The 12,056-nt window shown below is 41.5% G+C and overlaps 2 protein-coding genes across 3 annotated transcripts in view; one reads left to right on the top strand and one right to left on the bottom strand.

Annotated features, from left to right (window-relative positions):
• The window catches only part of CPM (carboxypeptidase M), a 134,639-nt gene that overhangs the window by 30,374 nt on the left and 92,209 nt on the right, over positions 1-12,056 (bottom strand). The window lies entirely within an intron of this gene.
• MDM2 (MDM2 proto-oncogene) overlaps positions 1-12,056 on the top strand; it is a 45,450-nt gene that overhangs the window by 33,201 nt on the left and 193 nt on the right. The window contains exon 13 of one of the 2 annotated variants that reach the window (XR_009565396.2): positions 11,848-11,956. The gene's annotated coding sequence lies outside the window, so the exon portion shown is untranslated. Of the gene's footprint in view, positions 1-10,610; positions 10,627-11,847; positions 11,957-12,056 lie in introns of those variants that run through there. The other variant, XR_009565397.2, reaches the window with a different exon arrangement.

The following is a 12,056-nucleotide window of genomic DNA, read 5'->3' as shown; positions in this document are numbered from 1 at the left end:
TGTCTTCATTTCTTTTCATTCTTTTCTCTTTATTCTGTTCCACAGCAGTGAATTCCACCATTCTGTCTTCCAGGTCACTTATCCGTTCTTCTGCCTCAGTTGTTCTGCTATTGATTCCTTCTAGTGCAGTTTTCATTTTAGTTATTATATTGTTCATCTCTTTGTCCTTTAATTCTTCTAGGTCTTTGTTAAACAGTCCTTGCATCTTCTCAATCTTTGCCTCCATTCTTTTTCCGAGGTCCTGGATCATCTTCACTATCAGTCTAAATTATTTTTCTGGAAGGTTGCCTATCTCCACTTCATTTAATTGTTTTTCTGGAGGTTTATCTTTTTCCTTCATCTGGTACATAGCCCTCTGCCTTTTCATCTTGTCTATCTTTCTGTGAATGTCATTTTTGTTCCACAGGCTGCAGGATTGTAGTCCTTCTTTCTTCTCCTGTTTGCCGTCTTGTGGATGAAGCTGTCTAAGAGGCTTGTGTAGGTTTCCTGATGGGAGGGACTGGTGGTGGGTAGAGTTGGGTGTTGCTCTGGTGGGCAGAGCTCAGTAAAACTTTAATCTGCTTGACTGCTAATGGGTGGGGCTGGGTTCCCTCCCTGTTGGTTGTTTGGCCTGAGGTGACCCAACACTGGGGCCTACTTGGGCTCTTTGGTGCAGCTAATGGCGGACTGTGGGATGGCCCACGCCACGGAGCACTTCCTAGAACTTCTGCTGCCAGTGTCCTTGTCCTCACGGTGAGACACAGCCACCCCCCGCCTCTGCAGGAGACCCTCCAACAGTAGCAGGTAGGTCTGGTTCAGTCTCCCCTGGGGTCACTGCTCCTTCCCCTGGGTCCTGATGTGCACACTACTTTGTGTGTGCCCTCCAAGAGTGGAGTCTCTGTTTTCCCCAGTCTGTCGAAGACCTGCAATCAAATCCCGCTATCCTTCAAAGTCTGATTCTCTAGGAATTCCTCCTCCCATTACTGGACCCCCAGGTTGGGAAGCCTGATGTGGCACTCAGAACCTTCACTCCAGTGGGTGGACCTCTGTGGTATAAGTGTTCTCCAGTTTGTGAGTCACCCACCCGGCAGTTATGGGATTTGATTTTACTGTGATTGTGCCCCTCCTACCATCTCATTGTGGCTTCTCCTTTGTCTTTGGATGTGGGGTATCTTTTTTGGTGAGTTCCAGTATCTTCCTGTTAATGATTGTTTAGCAATTGGGTGTGATTCTGATGCTCTTGCAAGAGGGAATGAGAGCATGTCCTTCTTTGCCATCTTGAACCAGTCTCGTCAACGTCCTATAGTTTCTAAGTACAGGTCTTTAACCTCCTTAGTTAGATTTATTCTAAGTATTTTATTTCTTTTGACACAATTATAAATGGGATTGTTTTCTTAATTTCTTTTTTTAATTGGAGCATAATTGCTTTACAACGTTGTGTTAGTTTCTGCTGTACAGTGAAGTGAATCTGGTATATGTATGCATATATCCCCTCCCTCTTAGACCTCCCTCCGTTCCCCCATCCCACCCATCTAGATCATCACAGAGCACCAAGATGAACTCCCTGCTGTACAGCTGTACAGCAGGTATGTGTTTTACAGATACCCACTAGCTATCTATTTTACACATGGTAGTGTATTTATGTCAAACCTAATCTCCCAGTTCATCCCACCCTCCCCTGCCCTCCCTGTGTCCACACATCCGTTCTCCATGTCTGCCTTTCTGTTCCTGCCCTGCAAATAGGTTCATCTGTATCATTTTTCTAGATTCCACATATATGCGTTAATATATGATATTTGTTTTTTTAATACAGCAGGTTTTTATGATCTGTTTTATACATATTAGTGTATATATGTCAATTCCAATCTCTGAATTCATCCCACTCCCCTCCCCCCTGCTTTCCCCCCTTGGTGTCCATACGTTCTCTACACCTCTGTCACTATTTCTGCCTTGCAAACCGGTTCATCTGTACCATTTTTCTAGATTCCACATATATGCGTTAACATATTTTGTGTTTCTCTTTCTGACTTACTTCACTCTATGACAGACTCTAGGTCCATCCGCATCTCTACAAATGACCCAATTTCATTTCTTTTTATGGCTAAGTAATATTCCATTTTATATATATATATATATATATATATATATATACACACACACACACACCACATCTTCTTTATCCATTCATCTGTTGATGGACACTTAGGTTGCTTCCATGTCCTGGCTATTGTAAGTAGTGCTGCAGTGAACATTGGGGTACATGTGTCTTTTTGAATTATGGTTTATCTGGGTATATGCCCAGTAGTGGGATTGCTGGGTCGTATGGTAGATCTATTTTTAGTTTTTTAAGGAACCTCAGTACTGTTCTCCACAATGGCTGTATCAATTTACATTCCCACCAATAGTGCAAGAGGGTTCCCTTTTCTGTGCACCCTCTCCAGCATTTATTGTTTGTAGATTGTTTTGTTGATGGCCATTTTGACTGGTGTGAGGTGATACCTCATTGTAGTTTTGATTTGCATTTCTCTAATTTTTAGTGAGGTTGAGCATCTGTAACCCATTAGTTAGATTTATCCTAAGTATTTTATTCCTTTCGTTGCAATTATAAATGGGATTGTTTTCTTAATTTCTGTTTCTGATTGTTCATTGTTACCATATAGAAATGTAAAAGATTTCTGTATATTTTTGTCTCCAGCAACTTTACCAGATTCATTGATGAGCTCTAGTAGTTTTTGGTGGTGTCTTGAGGATTTTCTTTTCTTTGGTGTGCCATGCGGCTTGTAGGATCTTAGTTCCCTGAGCAGGGATTGAACCCAGGACCCTGACAGTGAGAGTGCCGAGTCCGAACCACTGGACTGCCAGGGAATTCCCAGGAATTTCTATGTGTAGTGTCATGTTATCTGTAAACAGTGACAGTTTTACTTCTTTCTTTGCAGTTTGGATTCCCTTTATTTCTTTTTCTTATCTGATTGCTGTGACTAGGACTTCCAATACTATGATGAGTAAAAGTGACAAGAGTGGGCATCATTGTCTTGTTCCTATCTTAGAGGAGATGCTTTCGCCTTTTCACCATTGAGTATGACATTAGCTGTGGTCTTGTCATATATGGCCTTTATTAATTTGAGATATGTTCCCTCTATACCCACTTTGTTGAGAGTTTTTATCATAAATGGATATGTTGAATTTTGTCAAATTTTTCTACATCTCTTGAGATGATCATATGATTTTTTTTCATCATTTTGTTAATGTGGTGTATCACATTGATTAATTTGTGGATATTGTTCCATCCTTGCATCCCTGGTATAAATCCCACTTGATCCTGGTGTATGATCCTTTTAGTGAATTGTTGAATTCAGTTTGCTAATATTTTGTTGAGGATTTTTGCATCTGTGTTCATAAATGATATTGGCCTGCAACTTTCTTTTTTTGTGATATCTCTGTCTGGGTTTGGTAGCAGGATGATACTGGTCTCATAGAATGAGTTTGGAAGTGTTCCTTCCTCTGCAGTTTTTCGAATAGTTTGAGAAGAATAGGTGTTAACTCTTCTCTAAATGGTAGAATTCACCTGTGAAGCCATCTGGTCCTGGACTTCTGTTTTTTGGGAGTTGTTTCATTACTGATTCAATTTTATTACTGGTAATTGGTCTATTCATAATTTCTATTTCTTCCTGGTTCATTCTGAGGACATTGTACCTTTCTAGGAATTTGTCATTTCTTTGAGGTTGTCCGTTTTATTGGTATATAATTATTTGTAGTAATCTTTTATGATCCTTTGTAATTCTGTGGTGTCAGTTGTAACTTCTTTTTCATTTCTGATTTTATTGATTTGGGCTCTCTCTTCTTTTTTCTTGTCAAGTCTGGTTTATCAATTTTGTTTATGTTTTCAGAGAACTAGCTCTTAGTTTCATTAATCTTTTCTGTAGTTTTTTTAGTCTCTATTTCTTTTATTTCTGCTCTAATCTTTATGATTTCTTTCCCTCTACTAACTTTGGGTTTTATTTGTTCTTCCTTTTCTGGTTCCTTTAGGTGTAAGATTAGGTTATTTATTTCAGGTTTTTTCTTCTTTCCTGAGGTAGGCTTGTGTCACTGTAAACTTTTCTTTTAGAACTGCTTTTGCTGCATCCCATAGATTTTGGATTGTTGTGTTTTTGTTTTCATTTGTTTCCAGGTACTTTTAAATTTCTTTTTTGATATCTTCAGTGACCCATTGGTTGTTTAGTAGCATATTGGTTAGCCTCACATTCACATTTAATGTGATTATTGATAGGTATGTACTTATTGCCATTTTGTTCATTGTTTTGGGGCTGTGTTTTTTGCAGTTTTTTTATTATAGTTGATTGTGGTCAGAAAAGATGCTTGATGTGATTTCAGTTTTGTTACATTTATGGAGACTTGTTTTGTGGCCTAGTATGTGATCTGTCCTGGAGCATATTCCTTGTGCATTTGAAAAGAATGTATTCTGTGGCTTTTGGATGAAATGTTCTGTATATATCTATTAAGTTCATGTGGTCTAATATGTCATTTAAGGCCTACCTAGTATTACTGTATTACTGTCAGTTTCTCCCTTTATGTCTGTTAATATTGCTCTATGTGTTTTCTTAAAAATAAATTTATTTACTTATTTATTTATTTTTGGCTGCATTGGGTCTTTTGTTGCTGCAGACGGGCTTTCTCTAATTGTGGCTAGTGGAGGCTACTCTTCGTTGCGGTGCGCAGGCTTCTCACTGCAGTGTTCTCTGTTGCAGAGCACAGGCTTTAGGTGAGCGGACTTCAGTAGTTTTTTTTTTTTTTTGGCGGTACGCAGGCCTCTCTCTGTTGTGGCCTCTCCCGTTACGGAGCACAGGCTCTGGACATGCAGGCCCAGCTGCCATGGCTCATGGGCCCAGCTGCTCTGCAGCATGTGGGATCTTCCTGGACTGGGGCACGAACCTGTGTGCCCTGCATCAGCAGGTGGACCCTCAACCACTGCGCCACCAGGGAAGCCCGCTTCTGTAGTTTTTTTTTTTTTTTGAGGTACACGGGCCTCTCACTGCTGTGGCCTCTCCCGTTGCGGAGCACAGGCCCTGGACGCGCGGGCCCAACGGCAATAGCTCACGGGCCCAGCCGCTCCTCGGCATGTGGGATCCCTCTGGACTGGGGCATGAACCCGTGTTCCCTGCATCAGCAGGCGGACTCTCAACCACTGCAGCACCAGGGAAGCCCCGCTTCAGTAGTTTTGACAGGCAGGCTCAGTAGTTGTGGCTCGTGGGCTCTAGATTGCAGTCTCAGTAGTTGTGGTACATGGGCTTAGTTGCTCCACGGCATGTGGGATCTTCCTGGAGAAGAGCGTGAACCCGTGTCACCTGCATTGGCAGGCAGATTCTTAACCACTGTGCCACCAGGGAAGTCCCTGCTTTATGTGTTTAGGTGCGCCTATGTTAGGTGCATTTATAACTGTTATGTATCTTTTTATTAGGTTTATCCCTTTATCATTATGTATTGTCCTTAGTCTCGTGTGACTGTCTATTTTCAAATCTATTCTGTCTGATGTAAGTACTGCTACCTCGTTGTTTTTATTTTTGTTTTTTTAATTTCCATTTGTATGGAATACTTTTTTCCATCCCCTTACTTTCAGTTTGTATGTTCAGATCTGAAGTGAGTCTTTTGTAGGCAGCATATATATTGGTATTGTTTTTGTAGCTGTTCAGCCATTCTGTGTGTTTTGATTGGAGCATTTAGTTCATCTACATTTAATGTGATTTTTGATAGGTATGTACGTATTGCCATTTTGTTAACTGCTTTGGGGTTTTTAATAGTTGTTTTTGGTCCTTCTTTTGATCTCTTCCCTTGTGATTTGAAGATTTTCTTTAATGTTATGTTTGAATTCCTTTTTTCTGTGTGTTTATATTATAGGTTTTTGGTTTCTAGTTACCTTGAGGTATCTATCTATCTGTGTGTCTGTCTATCTACCTACCTATCTATGATTATTTTAAGTTGCTGATCTCTTAAGTTCAAATGCATTTCAACAATCCTGCATTTTTACTAATCATCCCCCCATGTTAACTGTTTTTGACATCACATTTTGCATCTTTTTTTTGTGTGTATCCCCTCACTACTTATTGTGGTTATAGACAGTTTTACTACTTTTGTCTTTTAACCTTCTTACTAGCTTTGTACATAGTTGACTGACTACCTTTACTGTATATTTGTCTTTACCAATGAGATTTTTCCTTTTGTAGTTTCCATTTTTCTAGTTGTGGCATTTTTTTTTTCTTTTTTCCACTTAGGAAGTCCCTTTAACATTTCTTGTAAAGCTGGTTTGCTGGTGCTGAACTCTTTTAGCTTTTGCTTGTCTGTAAAATTTTTGATCTCACCCTCAAGTGAAAGCCTTGCCTGGTAGAGTATTTTTTGTTGTAGGTTTTTCCCTTTCATCACTTTAAGTATATTGTGCCACTCCCTTCTGACCTGCAGAGTTTCTACTGAAAAGTCAGCTTATAGCCTTATGGGAGTTCCCTTGTACATAAGTAGTTGCTTTTCCTTTGCTGCCTTTAATATTCTCTCTTTAATTTTTGCCATTTAATTTTTTAAAATATTTATCATTTATTCATTTATTTTGGCTGCACTCTTAGTTGTGGCATGTGGGATCTTACTATTATTATTTTTTTTAGCTGTTCCATGTGGACTTCTTAGTTGCAGCATGTGGACTTTCAATTGTGGCATGCAGATTCTTAGTTGTGGCATGCATGTGGGATCTGGTTCCCCGAACAGGGATTGAACCCGGGCCTCCTGCACTGGGAGTGTGCAGTCTTACCTACTGGACCACCAGGGAAGTCCTGCCATTCAGTTTTTGTCTTGGTGTGGTCCTCTGGGTTGATCCTGTATGGGACTCTCTGGGCTTTCTGGACCTGGATGTCTGTTTTCTTTCCCAGGTTAGGGAAGATTTTAGCTATTATGTCCTCATATATATTCTCTGCCCCTTTCTCTCTTCTCCTTCTGAGACTCCTATAATGTGAATGTTGGTACACTAGATGTCCCTCAGGTCTCTTAAACTCCTCATTTTCTTTTTTTTTTAATTGAAGTATAGTTGATGTACAATATAAATTTCAGGTATAAAACAGTGATTCACAATTTTCAAAGATTATACCCCATTTGTAGTTACAAAATATTAGCTATATTCCCTGTGCTGCACAATATATCCTTGTAGCTTATTTATTTTATACATAGTAGTTTGTACCTGTTAATCTTCTACCCCTATCTTGCCCCTCCCCTCTTCCTTCTCCCCTCTCCCCATTGGTAAACACTAGCTTGTTTCTATTTGTAAGTCTGTTTCTTTTTGTTACATTCACAAGTTTGTTTTATTTTTCAGATTATACACATAAGTGATATCATACATTATTTGGCTTTCTCTGACTTATTTCACTAAACATAACACCCTTCAAGTCCATCCATGTTTCAAATGGCAAAATTCCATTCTCTTTTGTGGCTGAGTAGTATTCCATTGTATATATACCACATCTTATTTATCCATTTGTCTGTTGATGGACACTTAGGTTGCTTCCATATCTTGGCTATTGTAAATAATGCTGCTATGAACATTGGGATTGTCCTAATTTGTTTTTATTTGTTTGCTTGTCTGTTTGCTTTTTCTGTTCAGCTCCAGTGATTCCCACTACTCTGTCTTCTAGCTTGTGGATCCATTCCTCTGTACCATCTAATCTACTGTTGATTCTTTCTAGTGTATTTTTCATTTCAGTTATTGTATTCTTCATCTCTGTTTGGCTCTTCTTTATATTTTCTAACTTCGTTAAAACTGTATAACTTTTTGCTCTGTTCAGCCATAGAACTTTATCTAAAGTTCTGAACATCATTATGATCATTACCTGGTGACTAGGGCTGTATGCTCTAAGGGTGCCCCCTATTTGGGCTGCTTGAACCCTTCTGTTGTGGTGGGCTGATTACTATGGGCCATCTTGGTGGGTGTGGCTGGCCCTGTTCTGGTTGGTTTCCAAGCCCTGCCTTGTGCAGAGGCTGCCATCTGCTGGTGGGTAGGGCTGGATTACAAGGTTGCTGGCTATGGGGCCCTGGGGGATCCTGGGCTCCAGCTAATCCACTAGTGAGTGGAGCCAGGTACTAGAGTGGATGGTTATGGGGATGGAGGTGGGGGAGTGTGTCCTGGATCTAATGTTGGCTTGCTGGTGGGTGGGGCCAGTTCCTGACACAGCTGGCTGCTGGTCTGAGGTGTCCCAAAGCCGGTGTTGGCCCACTGGTGAATGGGGCTGGAGCCTGGGGCAGCTGGCTAATGGGTCCAAAGGGTCTTGGAGCTGGTGTCTGCCTGCTGGTGGGTGGGATTGGGGCCTGCGGGTTCCTGGGGCTGGTGTTGGCCTGCGGGTAGACAGTGCTGGAGCTAGTGCTAGCTCACTGGTGGGCAGAACTGCATTCCCAGGTCTCTGGCTGCAGGGCCCTAAGGGTCCTAGAGCTGGTGTCCTGCTGGTAGGTGGGGCTGGATCCTGGACCAGCTGACTGAGGGTCCCAAGGTGTCCCAGAGCTGATTTTGGCCTGCTGTTGGGCAGGACCAGGGCCCAAAGGGTCTTGTGACTGGTGCAGGCCTACTGGTGGATGGGCTGGGTCCTGATACTGTAGGCTGCAGGACTGAAGTGGTCCTGGGGCTGGTGTCCACCTGATGGTGGGCAGGGCCAAGGCCCAGGGTGTCCTGGGGCTAGTGCTGGCTCACTGGTTGGCAGATCCAGGTCCTGGGGTCTTTAGCTGCAGTGTCCTGGGGGTCCTGGAGTTGGTGTTTTGGCCTGGTGGTGGGTAGGGCTGGTGCCCATGGGATCCCGGGACTGGTGTCTACCCACTGGTGGGTGAGCCTGGTCCTGTGGCTAGTGCCAGCCCATTGGTAGGCAGGGTCAGGGTCTGAGGCCTCTGGTAGACAGAGCCAGGTCCTGGGTTGACTGTGGGCTCAGGGGATCTTAAGGCGGCAGGCCTTGTGGTGGGTGGGGCTGTCTCTCCACCTGGTTGGTTGCTTGGGCTGAGGCATCCCAGTACTGATAACCACGGGCTGGTGGGAGGGGCTGGATCCCAAGGCTAATAAGCTAGAGCAAGGACTCCAAAATGGCACTTGCCAGCAGTGTTCATTTGGTAGAGCAAACTCCCAAAGATGGTTGCTGCCAGTGTCTATGTCCCCAGGGTGAGCTGCAGTTGCCTCCTACCTCTCCAGGAGACTCCAAGATCAGATGGTGAGACTGATGCTCCTTTCAAATTACTGCTTATACTCTGGGTCCTGGAGGATGTGAGAGTTTGTGTGCACCTTTAAGAGTGGTGTCTCTATTTCCCACAGTCCTCTGGCTCTCCCAAAAGTAAGCCCTGCTGGCCTTTAAAGTCAGACATTCTAGGGGCTCATCCTCTTGGTGCAGGACTCCCCGGGCTGGGGAGCCCAATGTGGAGCTGACCACTTGCTCCTTGGTGGGTGACACACCCGCGGTATGGATCTTGACTACTACGTCACCACCCCTCTTACCCTGCTCATTGTGGTTCCTTCTTTATATCTTTGGTTGAAGATCTTTTCTGCTCGTCTTCCAGTTTTTCTCATCAATAGTTTCCCTATTGTAATTTTGGTGTGCCCATGGGAGGAGGTGTGCTCAGGGTTTTCCCTTTTCTGCCATCTTGGCCACATTTCTCCCCCATTATAATTAGTTTTGTTAAAATAAAAATTATATTTGAATATCATCTATTTGGATAATCAAAGGCAGTAGTCTGAATATGCTTCTTTTGTTTTGGAAGGACCATGCCTGCCCACTTTGGAAGTACACATATATGGGCAGTTGGGAGCCTCTAAGGCATCGAATAAGACCAACATGGGAGAATGATGTTACAATTTAGTAGGGCCACGAAATGCTGTTGTCTCCCTATCCTGTTCACTTGTGTTACCATATGGCAGCCTGGCTTAAGTGGTTTCTCAACACGTGATAGTTCTGAACGGTCTGGAAGGGATGTAGCTAGTGCATGGATGGGACTAGGGTTAGCTACCCTGTCACTTGTCAGCATGAAAACCCCTATCGTAATTGCCTGTAACTCCTCTGTGTCATCTATGAAACTAAATTCCATGAAGCCAAGAACATCTTCTTGATTGTGATACACATACAGGTAGGTGCTCAATAAGTTTATTGAATGAATCAAAGCACTGGGACTTAAGTCTTGAAGCCGGCTTTAAAAGCAGGAGATTGTGGGTCCCAAAGCTAAACCAGGGTTAGTTGTTGGCATAATTTAGATTTTTAATTTTAATAAATGTTTTAAAGGTACTGATTAGTGTTTAGGTCTGTAGGCTGATGACAATAACTGCAACTAGTCATTCATTGTATTGTGAAAAGTTGGTAGTTGCATTTTCTGGTTATGTGGATTCTGAATTGGGTTTTGATTTAGTATTTATAAAAAATTATTTCTTAATAATTATTTCTTTAAAAAGTACCAGTTGTTTAAAAGTTTGTAGCCATATTGTCTATCATGCAGCCAGCTTTCAATTAGATATGATAGGGAATTTTTGACATTTACAAATACTGCTTTAAAAAGATAATTATCTGAAAGCACCAGCACATTTAGAAGGTGCTCAGAAGTGTTTAATTATAATAACAAATTGTAAAATGAACTGTTAACAGGAACTAGCAAAGAGCAACAGAAAATAGAACAAGGGCATTGTGAAGTGACAAGCAGTTGGGAGACTCCACGTGTGTTTAGTAATTTACTAGCAGGTAATGTATTTGAAATTATATATTAAAATATTGTTAGAATATTATTATTTTGGATAAGAGAACCATAATTGATTGTTTTTAGGAGGGTGGTGATCCTAAAACATACTTGAATTCTTATCACTCTTCTAAAACTCTCCTTTAAAAATTCCTATTTTAAAAAATTGATAGACATTGCCTCTCTCTCTTTTTTTTTTTGCCACAGTTTGCGGGATCTTAGTTCCCTGACCAGGGATGAAACCTGGGCCCATGGCAGTGAAAGCATTGAGTCCTAACCACTGGACTACCAGGGAATTCCCAACATTGCCCTCTCATCCTTTCAGTCCTATAGATCTGCCTTCAGAATACAACTATTTATATGTTCACCCAACAACTTGAAGTCAGCGTAACAAAATATCTTTCATATTCAAAATTTCAACTTTTTCAAAACTTTTTTTTTACTGTCATGTTAGGTGAATTTCATTTATTTCTCAGTTAAGTTTTAGTATTTTTATGTGCTTATTTTTGGTCCACACCTTTCCAGGCAATACCCTGTATTAGGCCTTCTTCCAAGATCACAGTAACATCTGCCTAAATTGACTTCACCTTTTTTTTTTTTTGGTTCATTTATAGATAATTTACAGATATCTTCATGTTGCTTCCCTGATTTAAATATTAAAAAACCCCAATAATTTCACTGCTTGTTGGACATTATCTCAGATGTTTGCCTGATCATTTTACTTTTACAGCTGTCTGTGGAACAGGTGCTTTCTTTTCACCACTCTCTTCTCTCATCTTTCTTGCTGCAACAAAGGTCATAGGCCTCCTGAGTCTCTCAAGACTTTTAATTTTCATCCTAGTGGACCGGGACAGGCTAAATTCAAAATAGCAGATCTGGTACTTACCTGCTTAGTGGACTTAGAATTAGAGACAATAAATGCATAGAGCCTGGGATGGAGTCTGGTGGGTGGGAAGGACCAGAAGTCGTTTAATATCCTTCTTGCATCCATTCATGACCATAAACCCAGTGAGCTAGACTTGAATTCACCCCGCCCTTTTTTTTCCCACGTTGCCTGGTACTCTGTTCACACTTAAATTCACTGCCTTGCTGCTTTGTATCTTTCAATAGCAGATTGTAACATCCTTTTGTGTTGCCTTGTTCCCCCAGGTGCCTCATCTAATGCATTGTGTGCACAGTAGGCATTCAGTAAAGGATGTTGCTTGGCAAGGAAATCAGCTGTGCAGTTTTCTCTAATTTACAAGAGGACAAGACACTTGTAAGAATCATCCTGAAAAAATATTGTCCATGCAATAAATTACTTAAATGTCAAAAGAGAAACGTTTTAAGGAAACAGTGGTCTTTAAAAGTTGATATGG

Source organism: Globicephala melas, chromosome 10 (assembly GCF_963455315.2).
Source record: "Globicephala melas chromosome 10, mGloMel1.2, whole genome shotgun sequence".
In the NCBI taxonomy this organism is placed as follows: Eukaryota; Metazoa; Chordata; class Mammalia; order Artiodactyla; family Delphinidae; genus Globicephala; species Globicephala melas.
Note: the sequence above shows the minus strand (reverse complement) of the source record. Positions and strands in the feature narration are given on the sequence as shown.